At 44.0% G+C, this 16,342-nt stretch overlaps 1 pseudogene; it reads left to right on the forward strand.

The window, feature by feature from the left end:
* Window positions 1–14,643: 14,643 nt before the first annotated feature.
* LOC114783765 (uncharacterized) lies at window positions 14,644–14,851 on the forward strand (annotated as a pseudogene).
* The last annotated feature ends 1,491 nt before the right edge of the window (window positions 14,852–16,342 follow it).

Here is a 16,342-nt window from a genome sequence, read left to right on the forward strand (position 1 = left end):
CTGCAACTGTAAAGACTTTTTACTACATTTTTAAATGGAAATGTTACACTGCAAAACACCAAGAAAAATAATATAAACTAGCAGGTAAAAAGTGCTTTTTTATTTTAATATACAAGGACACACAATTTAATCAAATACTAAGCTATGAATAGTGACCTACTTTTAGATTACAACTACTACAACCAGCAGTACAGTCAATCAACATAATTATATGTTCAATTGATTCCATCATTTATTCAGAGACAAGTTTATATTTAGCAGTGTTTTAATATTTTTCCATTACTGATTGAATCAACACGAAGGGCTTTTTTTTTCTTGAAAAATATCCAGCAGGTTATGCAGCATGCACATTTTTAAAAGTTACCTTTAAAACTTTACTTTACTTTACTTTACTTTATTTGGCAGACGCTTTTATCCAAAGCGACTTACAATGGGAAGACACCAGCAATTCTCGTTCGATTTCTATAGAATATCAAGTATACAAACTAAGAGCCCTGATAAGGCTTAGACTTGTCATTGAAGAGCATGCTCGGAGAGTGTTGGGTGCTAGACTAAGAAAAATTATAATGTATTTATACATTTTGTATTTGTTTGTTCAATGTGTATGCATGTGTATGTGTTAAATTTATCTGTAATATTTTTGGAATAAGAGGGTTTTCACCTTCTTCTTAAAAGTGGTGATAGTCTCGGCTAGTCGTGTGGAGGAGGGTAGGTTGTTCCACCAGCCAGGGACAACAACGGAGAACAGACATGATTGGAATCGGAGACCCCGTGAAGGAATTTTTAGTCTCCTTTCGTTTGCCAATCTGAGAGAGCGTGTAGGAGTGTATCTAGGTAGTAGTGTGTTGATGTAGGAGGGCGCAGTTCCATTTACAGCCCTGTAGGCAAGCATCAAGGATTTGAACTCAATGCGAGCAGCTACCGGGAGCCAGTGGAGGGAGGTAAGGAGAGGTGTAACATGGGTGTATTTTGGCTGATTGAAGATGAGGCGGGCTGCCATATTTTGGACCATCTGGAGTGGTTTTATGGTGACTGCAGAGGCTCCAGCCAGGAGAGAGTTACAGTAGTCAAGAGAACCTCTCCACCAGCACAGGTGGGGACATTTACATTTACAGCATTTATCAGACGCCCTTAACCAGAGTGACTTACAATCAATAGTTACAGGGACAGTCCCCCCCGGAGCAATTTAGGGTTAAGTGTCTTGCTCAGGGACACAATGGTAGTAAGTGGGATTTGAACCTGGGTCTTCTGGTTCATAGGCGAGTGTGTTACCCACTAGGCCACTACCAGCCCATGAAGAAGACTTCCACTATAAAAACAAAAAATCTCATTCATAGATGGAATTTTTGTGCTCCTAGGTAGTTTCACTGACTGAACTCAATACTTTCGACCCTGCTTTTTGCTGGACCACTGCTTATTGGATTTACCCCTGGATTGTGATGCTGACTCCAGTTTTTGTTCCAAACTGGTGAAGATGTGTGTTGTAGGTGATGCGAGTAAACCCGGGGAGCTCCACCTGCAGATGATCTACTGACTAGGTGCAGGTGTTGCCAGCATGGGGGGAGCCAACGAGAGGAACCTAGAGGGGAAGAGAACAAAATCAAAGAAGGTAAAGCTCAGCAATCAAGGCCCACTGTATTAGCCGATGATAGAAAAGAACACTAAAGGGTTAAGGTCTGTATACACAACAACGGGAAGAGCTAAAACAGACATAAACATCAAAATGCTGCAACGGCCACAGCATAGCGATATTTCTTTATCAAGAGTGGAGGACAAAAAAAAAAAAAAAACAGTTGGTACCTGCTAAACTTGCGTGAGAAGCAGCTCACTGGATCTACTCAATGTTTACCTACCTGGAGCAGAACCACTCCAGCCCACAAAGCACTTGCATCTACCTCCAACTTAAAAGGAAGGGAAAAAGGACAGACTCACTGACAAAGGGAGTTTTTACACTTTCAAATGCATGCGGACTCTGGTCGGACCAAATAAAGGCAACATTTGGGCTGAAAAGAGAAGACTCCAGTCATGCTGTACAAAAGCTCTTCCAGCTGGCCACAGAAGGAGGGTAGGGGTGAGAGATAAATGCATAGGACTACTTTAGTCAGACAGAGTATTTTCTGCTGTGCAGCAGAGGCTCTCAAGAAACTTTTTTTCTCACCGAGTTGGGTTATTCAAATCTTTATTTTCCATGGCAACAGGTCACCCAGATACTCGTTCAGTCTCTAGTAATCTCACAACTGGATTACTGCAACTCCTTTCTAGCCAGTCTACCTCTGACTGCCATCCAGCCTGTACAACTAATACAAAATGCAGCAGAACCTTCATAAAGACTCTCACAAACTATTCTCTACTTTTAACCACCTCCTGAATCCTCCAACACCCCCCCTCTACTTCTCTGTGAAGAAGGTAGTAAAGTCTTCAGATGAGAGAGAAGGTGGCTGACATAATGAGACTGACGTCAGCGGTACTCCTGCCCCTGGTAAGTCCAAGTGGCTTTTTTACAACATTGTTAAAGCTAGCTCAAGCGTGTCATCACACAGCCTAGCTCAGGGGTAGGGAATCCTGGTCCTGGAGAGCCCATAGACTGTAAAATAGAGCAGCTATCCTACATGTTTTAATGTTTTGCCTGTTTCCACACACATGATTCTAATCAGCAGCCGATTAACAGTTTTTGTCAGTGTGTTCTCCAATAAGCAGAATGGTGTGCTGTATTGTAAAACCATTGTATATTTTTTTAGATGTGAGCTCCTGGCCAGCCGTGTGGAGTCAGGCTAGAGAGTTCCAAAACAGACACCCTTGGTTAGGATGGAGGGAAAGAAAGCTAGAAATGTGCATATGAAATTTAGTTTATGAAGAAAATCTGTGATGTTTTGTGTATATTTAATGAATGATATAAATTATATAAAACTAAATTTGATTATATGTACATAGTATTTTGAAGTTAGAGAGTTTAAAAGTTGAGTAAAGTAAGTTATGCTTGGCAGACATTTGACAGTATAATTTTTGTAGCTCATGGGAGTCATTTAAATAATAGAAAAAATAAAGTTTGATCACTTCATTTTCATCTGTTTGTAATGGTGTAAAATGGTTTGTAGTTAATGATTAATTGTATAATATGTTGATAATTAGTTAAATTAGAACAGTAGATGCTACTATTAGGAGAGTTTTAAAATGATACAATTCTGATCATTTTTATTCACTTGCAGGATGTGAAGTTTGCAGCAACACCAAGTCAACTGGTGTCCTGACAGAAAAGAGGATCTCCATTTCTGAGGAGTAGTCATCATTCAAAATCCAGTCATCAGGTTCCAGTGAGAACCGAGAAACGGCACTTTCTTCACTTCGTAACAAGATTCGGTGGCATGAGAATTCCGGGGCTCATGAAATAGCTCAGGAGCGCACACAAAAATGTGGACAGGATTTGCTTGGAAGTACGGTGAGGCCTGTATCAGACACTGTGCTGGCCAAGTCGGATGCTGTGTTCAGAACAGCATATTATATAGCAAAGATGAACAGACCTTTTACTGATCACGACTATCTCATGGTGTGAACTTGGGCACTAGTCTACACTCCAGGTATAGTTGCACAAAAATTGTTGAACATGTTGCAAGGGAAATGCAGACAAAAATTGGGAACAGCATTGCGTCTTCTTCAAACATACTATCTGTTCTTATTGATGAGGCTACATCTACCAGTCACAAATCTGCTATGAACGTCAGTGTAAAGGCCTCAATTGATGGAGCCACCCCTGAATTTGTATTCCTGGAGCTGGTCGAGTTGGAGAGCCAAACTGCAGAAAGTATAGAAAAAGCTTTACTAACTTGTTTGGTCACTGCAGGCTTCAGTGAAGAGTGGCTTAAAAAAATGGATTGCATTTGTTTCTGATGGAGCTAGTGTTATGTTGGGCAGGAACTCAGGTGTTGCAACCAGGCTTACTGCAAGGTATCCTAACCTTTTCACATGGCACTGTATGAACCATCGACTGGAGTTGGCTGTATCAGATGCAGTAGACGAGGTTGTGTCTGTAAATCATTTAGCTTTCATGGAAAAGATTCACAATCTATACAGCCAGTCCAGTATTTCTTTCTGAACTAGAACTAATGTATGATGCACTTTTTGAACTATCAAACTTAACTCAGCAGCTCCAAGCACAGTATCACACTTTTAAAAGCCGAACTACTAAAACGCACTATTCGTGTTCAGGTCCTTTAAAGACTCCAGGGGAAAAGTCAGTGGAGGCCAGTGAAGCAAAGGCTTCAGGACACTTTGGGTCTGGTGCCTTACAGCCAAACCCCAAACTAAAATCAATAGTTCAAAAATCAGTTCCTGCAAAGCTTGATCAGTAATTTGGAGTAGCGACTCTCCTTTCAAGGGGAAATCCTACGTGATCTGAGCATACTTGATAAAACCAGTTGGCCATCAAACCCCAGTATCAGATATGGTGAGACAGGAATAAAGAGACTTTGCAAGAGATTTAATCTTTGTGAAAACCAGGCGGTCAATGGCATGACTAAAACAAGGAGCCTGAAAACCTTAAACCTCTGATCATTTGCATGAAAACCATACCATGTAGCACAGCTGAATGTGAAAGAGGCTTTAACCTAATGAACAATGTATGCACTAATTAAAGGTCTTCACCACTGCGACACACGGTTGTATTAAATCAGCAAAGCCAGATGAGAGGCAGCAGCTAAACTGAATCAAGAATTATCTGAAGGACATTAGACAGTTAATGCTCACCAACTTTCCCTGATAAGACGGAAGCTCTCGTACTTGAGTAATAAGCTGTCTGACTACATCATAACCCTGGATAGCCTTTCTATTTCACCAAGTATTGAAGTAAAGGACCTAGGTGTCCTCATTGATGCAGGTCTCTCATTCGATGTAAATCATATCACTAGGATATAGGGCTGCACGATTTGGGGAAAAAGACATATTGCAATTATTGAGATCAATATTGCGATATGCGATTGCGATATGATAAAGGAAACTTGCTTGTATATCAATGAAAAGTCGCATACAAATTACTAATAGTAAAATGTTTAATTTCAAAGTGAAACATACAAACTACTTAACAACTTGATGCCCAGTGCTTTCAAAATACAATATTCTACTAAATTAAATAATCATTACTGTCCAACAACAAACCCTGGTAAGGCTAAACAACTGTTTTGATTATATTTGGCCATTATAAAATCCTGTATTATAGTTCTTATGTTTAACCAAAACGTTGTTTGGAGGCTGACTTGAACACAAGGATGCATATCTTTGCAAGCTAAACTGAGGTGATTTTCTTTAGGAAACCTTCAAAGTTTGGAAAAAAGTTAACTAAACAGCTAAGAACAGTCTAAATAGTTAAGGCCTACGTTTAGCCAAAATGTTGTTTGGAGGCTGACTTGAACACAGGAATGCATATCTTCGCTAGCTTAGCCTAGCTTAGCTAAGGTTAAGACTTATAAAATGGGATTTTATAATGGCCAAATATATTCAAAACAATTGTCCAGCCTTACCTATGAAATGTAATCCCCCGGGATCTGGTTTGGAGCGTACAGCGGTTTGTTCAGCCCCAAGCACCACAAGAGTGAGGCATTTTTATGCACTTCTCTCCATAGACATGTATATGAGTCACTCCACAGCACAGCCTATCGCAATATGGCGGCGACGTTGACGTACGTGTACCCATATGTCTATGCGAATCAAGAATCGAAAAGTCATATGACCAAACATGTCACATTTAAAATCGCAGCTTTTTGCGTTCATGTAATCGCACAGACTGACATCGCGATTACGATTGCGATTAGATTAATCGTGCAGCACTACTAGGATAGCATTCTTCCACCTTAGAAATATTGAAAAAATATCTCAATGCACGATGCTGAAAAGTTGGTCCATGCATTTATTACATCAAGGTTAGATTACTGCAATGCATTACTGTTTGGATGCTCTAGCAGGTGCATGAGTAAACTCCAGCTAGTACAGAATGCTGCAGCCAGAGTTCTAACTAGAACTAAGAAATTTGACTACATCACCCCAGTCTTACAATCACTGCACTGGTTACCCATAAAATATAGGATTGACTACAAAATCCTACTTTTGACCTATAAAGCTCTAAATGGTCTCGCCCCGCAATACCGGAGTGAATCTTTAGTTCTTTATGACCTGCCACGCCCCCTTCGATCAATGGATGCGGGGTCACTACTGGTACCTAAAGCTCTCAAACTCTTCCACCATGACAATGTGATTGTTTAAGGAGGAGTAAGCTACTTACTACAACTACAGTCATTTAAGTAAGCTACAGACATTTCTAAGCTATTTCTGAGGGGACACCTGGTTTAGTTGTTAATTTAGTTCGGGACTCAACTGGTCCACATGCCAGACAGGTCTTTGTCTGCCTTATATTCTGTTCTGGCTGATGTTGCACACTCTTAATTTGTGTCAGAGGTGTGGATGAGGCTGACAATAGCCGGATCAATGAGGAACCAAAGTTCCAGAGGAAACTTTGATGGGCCTGTCCAGGCGTTTGTCACAGGAGCGGGCATGGCCTCCAGAGCTGGTGTCAACTGTAGAAGCCGGCAGTATTATTAAAAGCAGCTGATGGAGCAGGCGGTCTACGAGGCAATTAGTTGTCTGTGGTATGCAGAAGACCCAGGTTCAAACCCCACTTACTAACATTGTGTCCCTGAGCATGACACTTAACCCTGAGTGTCTCCAGGGGGGGACTGTCCCTGTAACTACTGGTTGTAAGTTGCTCTGGATAAAGGAGTCTGATAAATGCTGTAAATGTACATTTCATCCTCATTTTTTTGAACACCCCTTTCAACTAATTATCCAATTGCACAGCCTTAAGAGCATGCATATAATGCATGCTGGGTCTTGTCTGAGAATCTACTGCACCTACTTGTTTGCCATGTAGCAATAAAAAATATACTAAAAACCTGGATTATTCTGGTTAGTCACATTGCACTGCTATTATTTTGAACAATACTGTAGAAGAGAGAAACATTTCTTTAAGAAAATATTGATGAAGGAAGAAAACCGACTGTTTTAAAAGAACATGGTAATGCCTTCAAAGACACATCAAGTATTTTAAAAGAAATTGACACGTTTTATGGGGACCTTTATAAACAAAAAGAAAATATCCTTAAAGAGGTATTATAGGCTGTAGATAAAAAAACTGGGGAGATCAAACCAGTGCTTTAAAACCAAGATTTTAGAGTTACAAGATGCTTTGAAAGGTTTTAAACTTGGGAAGTCACTGGGTGAGGATGGACTCCCTGTTTATAAAACCTTTTCAGATATTTTTGCACAAGACATCTTAATGGTTTTTAGAAACTTTGCAAAGTTAGAACGACTACCCGATAGTTTTAGAGGAGGAATAGTGACCCTGTTGGGTAAAAATGGAGATAAAACAGACCTACAAAATTAACGACCGATCACACTTTTAAACCTTGACTATATCTTACTAAAAAGTTTAACCAAAACATATGTCAAGTGTAAAAAGACTTGATCCACCCAGACCAAGTCTGTGCCATCCCAGGGAAGTAGATAACAGACAGCCTAGTACTGATCTGAGACGCCATCTGTTATGCAAGAGACAGAAACATTAGGCTTCTAGGATTAAATTTATATTTTGAAAAAGAAGGAGAACATTTTAACTAACAAATGGTAAAGCAATAGTCTCTCTTGTGCAGGGTCGAGAAGAGGTGATCCCAGTGTTTTGGCTCTCTATAGAGGAAGCAGAGAAGGTTTGGCGCAACATGGCCTTCCCCAGACTTCAGAACCAACACAAAGACCTCTCGTGGATGGCGGCTGATGACATCCTTCCAGTTAGGGCTGTAATGCACTCCTGGGACATAGGCAGGACAGCAGAGTGCCAGTGGCCATGAAGTGGTGCCCCCGAAATGGTGTGGCATGCTCTCTGGGAGTGCCGGGCGGCAAGGGACTTACAGAGCCCTAGCACTTACAGAGCCCTTTTTCGGGCTCTGCACCCGTTGAAAGATGGTTTCTGGAGCCAAGGCCAGGACAAAGACGATGACAATGAAACACCCGACGGGACGAGCAGATGACAAACCTCCAGTGAGAGTCCAGTCGACAAGGATAAAGGACAACAACGAAGTGGGGACCTTTCGGGAATGGGACCAGCCCAGCTAGATCAAAGAAAAAGATGGGAAAACAGTTAGCAAGTGATGCAGCAGATATCTCAACAGAAGGAAAATCAGGCGCAGAGGTGCCCACTCCCCACCAAGCCGGGGTCTCAATGCGGAGACAGCACCTCCACCGAAGTACCAGCTACAAGAATGAAGAACATGCTACGGTTCTAGTGGAAGGGAGCAGACCCCCAGGGCTTCTTGGAGAGAGTGCCTTTCATTAAGGAAGTCCTGTCTGGAGTCCTGAGCCTGAAGGCCACAGGCATTGTCTGTGTCCAGAGGAATGGTCCCCAACGCTTCATGGATGTTACAGTCTTCGCCGATGGAAGATTTACGACCATGCTGGAGGTATGCAGAGAAAAGAAAGAGGAAGGTTTGAAAAACTACACAGTCAAACAACTTTGGTGGGTGGAAGGAAGATCATCACAGTCCACATCTTCAACCCCTTCCTCCCTGCAGAGACAGTCAGAGGCTTTTTACAGTGGTACGTCGATCTTCAGCCTGGTCATAGGGAGATCAGGGACAAGCTGGGCATATGGAACGGGAGACAGCAGTTTCAGGCCCGACTACACCCTGATCCCTCGGCTGTGTACCCACCAGGATATTTTAGCATTGAGGGGAAACAGAGGATATCTTTTTTACCCCCAGCAGCCTCCCTTCTGCAAACTTAGCCTGGAGATGGGCCACACAGCCGACGTCTGCACCAATATGAGGTGCAGGAATTGCTTGGACAAGGACCACATGGACAAGGACTGCACCGGGCCACACTACTGCAAGATCTGGGGCAGTGATGACCATCTGGCCCGGGCCTGCCCAAAATACAAACCTTTGTACTTTGACGCGCTGGGAGAGTCCCCCTTCCGTGAAGAGGTCCAGATTCAGTCGCAGGGGACTCAGGACAAACCCACAACCAAAGGTGCTGGGTCAGCTATGGCTCCGGAGACCCTGCCAACCAGACCCCAAAGAGAAAAGGGGAGATGAGCAACACTACAGTCAAACAAAACAGAAGGGAGGCTGAAACATCAGAAGGGGCCCTCTCCCCAGCCAGGGCCCCAAGGAGCAAAGGGCTCTCGGCTAACACCACGCTGGCATTCAGCGTTTCGCCGCCAGCGGGAGCACGATTTTCATGCCCTCCACATGTCCAGTCAGTCTCAGAGTGGATGTGGAAGAAAATCTAACACTAGATTCCATCGATGAGGGTCTCCGGAGACTGAGTTTGCGGGTGGGGTGGTTGGATGAAAGGGGTTTTTTTTTGGCTGGGGTTTTATAAAATTTTACTTTATGGTTTTAGCAATATTTTTCTTCATTTTAATTTTTTAATCCCATGAGACCCCATTAAACATCAGAGGGTTGAAGATTTTCATAAAACGCACAGCTATTTTTAACCAGCTGGCATCCTCTCCCTTTGACCTGTGTTTACTGCAGGAAGTCCACCTCCGGGACCAGCGAGATGTGGCCATATTCAACCAGAACTGGAACTTGGGTAAGTCTCACTGGAGTGTGGATGGAGTCCATTCGTTAGGCGTGGGAATCCTTTTCGGGAACCATGCCTTTGATAGTATATGCTCATTCATGGTTCTTCCTGGAAGGGTGTTGGGGGTGGACGCCACATGGCAGGGGCAGCACATTCGAGTACTGTACGTCTACGCTCCAGTGAAAGCCACCTCTCGCATAGAGCTGTTAGAGCAGTTGGTCCCCTTTTGTTTAACATCCAGACATCTTGTCATTGGGGGGGGACTTCAACATCTTCCTCGAAGGGAAAGATGATGTCAGTATTCCACATTTTATTACGTTTGTGCGTAATTTCAACCTTACTGACTGTTTCAAGGTTTTGCAACCCTAGTGATCTGGGAATGACCTGGCACAACACCCGTGGCTCTTGTAGTCGTATCGATTACATTTTAGCAGCACCCCCCCATGCAGTTCAAAGCGGTCTCCCTGTCTCCCCAGTGGCCATCGGATCATGTGATGCTGGAGGCAAAGATTATTATCGATGCCCCAAGCCCATGGTCCGGGCTACTGGAAATTCAACATCTCTCTCTTAGAAGAGAAGGAGTACAGGGAGTTGTCTTTAGACCAGTTTAAGCTTTAGACCGAGTACAGAGAACCTGGCTCCTCTATGGTGGGAAGGGGTCAAGATTAAAAATCAAAACCCTCACCATCAACTAAGCAATACAGCGCAGAGCCTCCCAGTGCTGACAACGCTGGGACAACGTTTAGAGGAGGAGTTGCAGGAACTGTACTCTCGATGGTCTGCTGCTGCCAGGGAGTGGTGGTTTAAGGGTTAAACTGGCTCAGTATACGGATGATACCACCATATTTGAGGCATGAAATAATGTACCTGAAGGGGGGGGGGGGTGTACCTGACATCCCTCTGAAACTCGATTACCTCTACCTCTTGCAGCTTTGTCGCCGTCTGGTCGCTCCTCACGAGCACCCCCACCAATACCTCGTACGTCTGTGGCTGAGTTTCCCGATGTGCCATTTAGACCCACTGTGGACAAATTGCTGTTCCCAAGGCCAAGACGCTGCCTGCCCACTACAGGTATGCTGTAAGATTGGGTAAGTCCATCCAGGCAGACAGTCTCCGTGAAACCTTGCTGAAGCATAGGGTCTTGTATAAGACTCTACTCAGTAAAAGGGGTACTCAAGGCCTTTTTTCTGCCGTCAGAGACTCTACGGAGCCTGGCCGAGGCAACGAGGCACAGCTGGCCGAGGCGAAAGCTTTGTTTCCGGAAACAGAAGCGGGGCAAGCATGCTGGGTTGAGCGCGAGGTTAAAAGCTAACCCGGCCCGACCGGCACTTCCATCTGTTCTGCTCTCCAACGTTCGCTCACTGGACAATAAAATGGACTATCTGTGGCTCCAGCAATCAAGCCAGCGTGAGAAAGAACTGCTGCGTTTTTATCTTTACGGAAACGTGGCTGAAAGCAGGCTAGCAGGCCATCGGGCCGACAGAGAAGTAAAGCTGCCCTCAGAACAGTGAGGGCTAACCTCTCTCGCTCTATCAGTCAAGCAAAGCGAGCGCACACAAAAAAGATTCAGAATCACTTCAACGACACAAAAGACACTCGCCGTTTATGGCAGGGCATCCAGGCTGTCACTCAGTACAAGCCAGCACCAAGCAGCTGTACGGGGGATGCCACACTACCCGAGGAGCTGAACAAGTTCTACGCACGGTTTGATACACTGAACACGCACACGACGAAAGCCATGCCGACCAGACCATCACTCTGCCTGCAGCCGATGTGAGGAGAACAACAAACAACAACATTTATTTCTTATATAGCCCAAAATCACATACAGTATGTCTCAATGGGCTCAATGGGCTTGGCGAGAACCCTCGCCAAGGTTGACCCACGAAAAGCTGCAGGTCCAGACAACATTCCTGGTCGTGTGCTGAGAGACTGCGCTGATCAGCTAGCCGAGGTGTTCACAGACATCAACACACTGAACCAGATGATCGTCCCAGCGTGCTTCAAGTCCACCACCATCATCTCAGTGCCGAAGAAATCTTCAGTTTCCTGCCTGAATGACTACCGGCCCATCGCTCTGACCCCCATCACCATGAAGTGCTTTGAGAGACTTGTCATGGCACAAGTGAAAAGCAACCTCCCGCACTCACTGGACCCTCTGCAGTTTGCTTATTGCACAAACAGGTCAACTGAGGACGTGATATACACTGTACTTCACCTTTCCCTCTCACACTTGGACAATAAAGACTCTTATGTTAGATTGCTGTTCATAGACTTTAGTTCAGCATTCAACACCATCATCCCCCGGAGACTGTGTGTGAAACTGAGCGAGCTGGGACTGAGTACCTCACTCTGTAATTGGATACTGGATTTCCTGTCAGAGAGACCTCAGTCCGTCCGAATCGGCGAGAACGTTTCCAGCACCATCAAGCTGAGTACCGGAGCTCTTCAGGGCTGCGTTCTCAGTTCACTTCTGTTCACACTCCTGACTCACGACTGCACCGCCCTGCACAGCTCGAACCACATCATCAAATTCGCCGACAACACGACCGTGGTGGGGCTCATCAGTAACAACGATGAGGTACAGCAAATGGCTGCCTGGTGCAGTGAGAACAACCTGTCGCTGAATGTGGACAAAACAAAGGAAATGATCGTCGACTTCAGGAGAACTCGCCCCACACACACCCCACTCAGCATCCACGGCTCCACGGTTGAGACTGTAAAAGACACCAAGTTCCTGGGAGTCCACATCTCAGACGATCTCACTTGGACCACCAACATCACCTCCATTACCAAAAAGGCCCAGCAGCGTCTCCACTTTCTGAGACGGCTGAAGCGAGCCAACCTGCCCCCTCCCACCCTCACTGTGTTTTACAGGGGCACCATATAGAGGGTCCTGACCAGCTGCATCTCCGCCTGGTTCGGTAACAGTACTGTTGCCAATATCAGGCAGCTTCAAAGGATCATCAAAGCAGCTGGTAACATCATCGGAGCGTCTCTTCCGCCGCTGCAGGACATCTTCTATAAGCGCTGCATCAGAAGAGCCTCCTGCATCGTGCTTGACCCCTCACATCCATCACATGGACTTTTTACACTCCTCCCATCCGGCAGACGCTACCGCAGCATCAGGTCTCGATCCTCCAGGATGCGTGATAGCTTCTTCCCACAAGGCTTCCATCAGGCTTCTGAACACACTACCTGCACTCATACTTCCCCCCACACACACTCGCACTGTGGACACACACTCGCACTGTTGCACCTCTGCATCGCTGCAGTTATGCACATGCTGATATACAGACTACCTCTTCATATTGCACTGAAACCAAGAATAAGAAAAATGTTGAGATTTACAAACTGTACTATTATTACTGTTATTTATTTGCACAGTCGGTAAACATGTAAATATCACTTTTTAACACTTCATTTTTAGCTAAAATGTATATTTTGTGTCCTATTTATTTATATATTGTATTCCATGTGCCGCATCTGTTTTTTGTTGTATATTTTTATGTTGCCCTGTGTAAACTGGAGCCACGTCTTCTAGTCTCTCTGTATATCTGCACATTATATAGAAGAGATGACAATAAAGTTTACTTTGACTTGACTTTTGGGGCTAGAGAAAGGTTTGGCCAGGATTCCCGAGTTAGATCACCGTCTACAAGACCTCAACTGGCATTGCCTTCATGGCAAGCTGCCAGTAGGAGAGGTTGTGCACAGACTGACCAGGCATCTTAGATGCCCACGGTCCCAGTGTAACAACGAGTCAATTAGACACGTAATGTGGGACTGTGGGCATGCCAAAGCAATCTGGCGTCTGGTTTGCAGCCTCTGCAGAAAGTTAGACCTAAAAGGTTAGTCTGAAGGACTTTAGACAGTGGATGCTCACCCACTTTCTTCTGTTAAACCCCGATAAGACAGAAGCTCTTGTACTTGGGTCTCAAGAAGCCAGACATAAGCTGTCTGACTACATCATAACTCTGGATAGCCTTTCTATCTCACCAAGTACTGAAGTAAAGGATCTAGGTGTCCTCATTGATGCAGGTGCATGTAGATAATGTCACTAGAATAGCATTCTTTAACCTTAGAAATATTGCAAAAACAAGAAATATTATCTCAATGCATGATGCAGAAAAGTTGGTGCATGTCTTTATTACATCAAGGTTAGATTACTGCAACACACTACTGTCTGGATGCTCTAGTAGGTGCATGAGTAAATTCCAGCTAGTTCAGAATGCTGCAGCCAGAGTTCTAACTAGAACCAGGACCATTTGACCACATCACCCCAGTCTTACAATCACTGCACTGGCTACCCATCAAATTTAGGTTGACTACAAAATCCTACTTTTCACATATAAAGCCCTAAAATGGTCTCGCCCTGCAGTATCTCAGTGAACTTTTAGTTCTTTACGACCTGCCACGCCCCCTTCGATCAACAGGTGCGGGGTCACTACTGGTACCCAAAGTGCAGAAGGTCATAGCTGGGAGCAGATCCTTCTCCTATAGAACTCTGCAGTTGTGGAATGACTTGCCAGTCAGTGTTCGGTACTCAGACACAGTCTCAGTGTTTAAATGTAAACTGAAAAGACATCTGTTTTCTCTGGCCTACTGTTAAAGGCCCAGATACTGTGTCAATTATTAAGTCCACTATCACATAGTCACCCTGTTAAGCACAGACATTGCTCAATTCACCCTAGTTAGGCTGTCCTAGTTAGGGTGCCGGGCCACTGTAGCACAAATATACTAATATACCACATATTTCAGTACCAGTCGTACAGACTCCAGTGAAGAGACCAGATAAAAGAGAAGGGGGGAAATACACCAGACAGATGCCCTGTTCAAGGTTGTCTACACTGTGCTTTGTTGTTGCCTGGCAAAGGCTTGAATTGTACTTTTTCGATTCATTAAAATGACATTACAATGTTTGTGGCATTTCCCTCCCTCTTTCTGATTGTGTATTTTCCTGACCTAGACCAGGACGTAACAAATGGGGGGTTCCTGTTCTTCCCCTTCCCACATTTTAAGCTGTCTTGTTTAAAAATATTCAATAAAGTAAAAAAAAAAATAATAATAATAATATAAATCTGTTCTTATCAGTTTAATAGCTGTTACGTCCCCCAGCAGTAGACCACAAATCAAGTGGATTTTTAGAACAGGGAGTCGGCAAACGTGCTTGCACCTTCTGCTCCACTGTTACGTCCCTGGTCTAGGTTCAGGGACATAGCAAATGGTACAAATGGAACAGAAACTCCAAAACAATACAATTGCACTTATGGCTAACCGTTTATTACAAAGACATATAAACAAAACACACACAAAGCAGTTCAAGTTAGTTGAGTTATGATTCATGATTCTGGTCACAATCCTTCACTTCACACCAACACCCTTTCCTCTTGTCCCAAAGCAGACGCCATTTTGTGCCCTCTGCCCTATTACAGCCCACCAATCATGACAGGAAGGGGGAGGAGTCCAATCATGGCCCAGCATCAGTATTTTGAACCTGATGCGTGCAGCTACTGGGAGCCAGTGGAGGGAACGTAGCAGAGGGGCGGTGTGGGAGAACTTGGGAAGGTTGAAGATCAGGAGACATCACACCATGCATTGACCCAGTATTGCATGCCTCTGGGAGGGGTGTTCTTTCTCTGTTGTGTTGCAAATAAAAACTCAGCACCCGCTATTGTCACACGCTCACATGACGTGCCAGCTTTTTGCCTTTTTGCCAGTAACAGTCTTTACAGAATGACAGACACTTGCACTGTTTGTGTGCACATTCTCTCAATTGCATGTTTTGACAGTCATGAGGGTATTTTTACTGTTTGATACGTTTTCCCGCCTTTTTTCTCTGCTTCCCAACTGATCCCTGTCCTCCAGATGGAAGTGAATAACAGTCCCGTTTGGCAGCTAATTTACAACAGCAAACAAAGAACAAATCCTGATGAACCAAAACCTTAATAGGTCCTTACAGTGGATGAGAGCAGCTGCCCAATACAACACTCCCTTTGCTCAGGGATATGATTACAGCAACTCTCAAATTGAGTTATAGGCCCTTGCCTAAAACAATTGAATTAATGCAGGGCCAAGCGCATGGCAGCACACAGACATACAATCTACAAGAATTTGTTGATCGCATGAGGTCATGAGTCTTCAAAAAATGCATTCAATCCGATGCACACACGTTCATTGGGAACGTATTTGGGTTCACTGCCCAGAAGGTCAGTCAGACACAGTGTAACACACTGGTTTTAAAATGCCCACTCATCTACTCAAGTCAGTGTTTTGTTGTATATCAATACCAGTATAAATCATACCAAATTGTGCAAATGTAATGAATTACAGAATATGATCGTAGCAACCATGCCCTCAGGTTCAACTCTGTAGGCCTATGGTTAACTACAGGTTCATGTTAGCCCAATAACCAGTACACCGTGTTTGGAACAAACAATATCCTTTAATACAGAGTTGGGTTTAATATACAATTTAAAATGTCTAAAACACAGAGTTGACAAAGGAAAGTTGGGTGTACACTTTCGCCGTTAAAATGAATAAACACAAAAGGTATAAAAGGTAAAAGGATCAAAAACACACAAACCACACAATCAAAATAAAATCATTCCATGCAAATATGTTAGAACTAAACTAAAATCCAAAAACATTGGAATAAATACCCAATAAAATTATCTAAAACAAGAGACTTAAAAGGATTAACCGACAAAATCTAGAACAT

Source organism: Denticeps clupeoides, unplaced genomic scaffold, assembly GCF_900700375.1.
Source record: "Denticeps clupeoides unplaced genomic scaffold, fDenClu1.1, whole genome shotgun sequence".
NCBI lineage: Eukaryota > Metazoa > Chordata > Actinopteri > Clupeiformes > Denticipitidae > Denticeps > Denticeps clupeoides.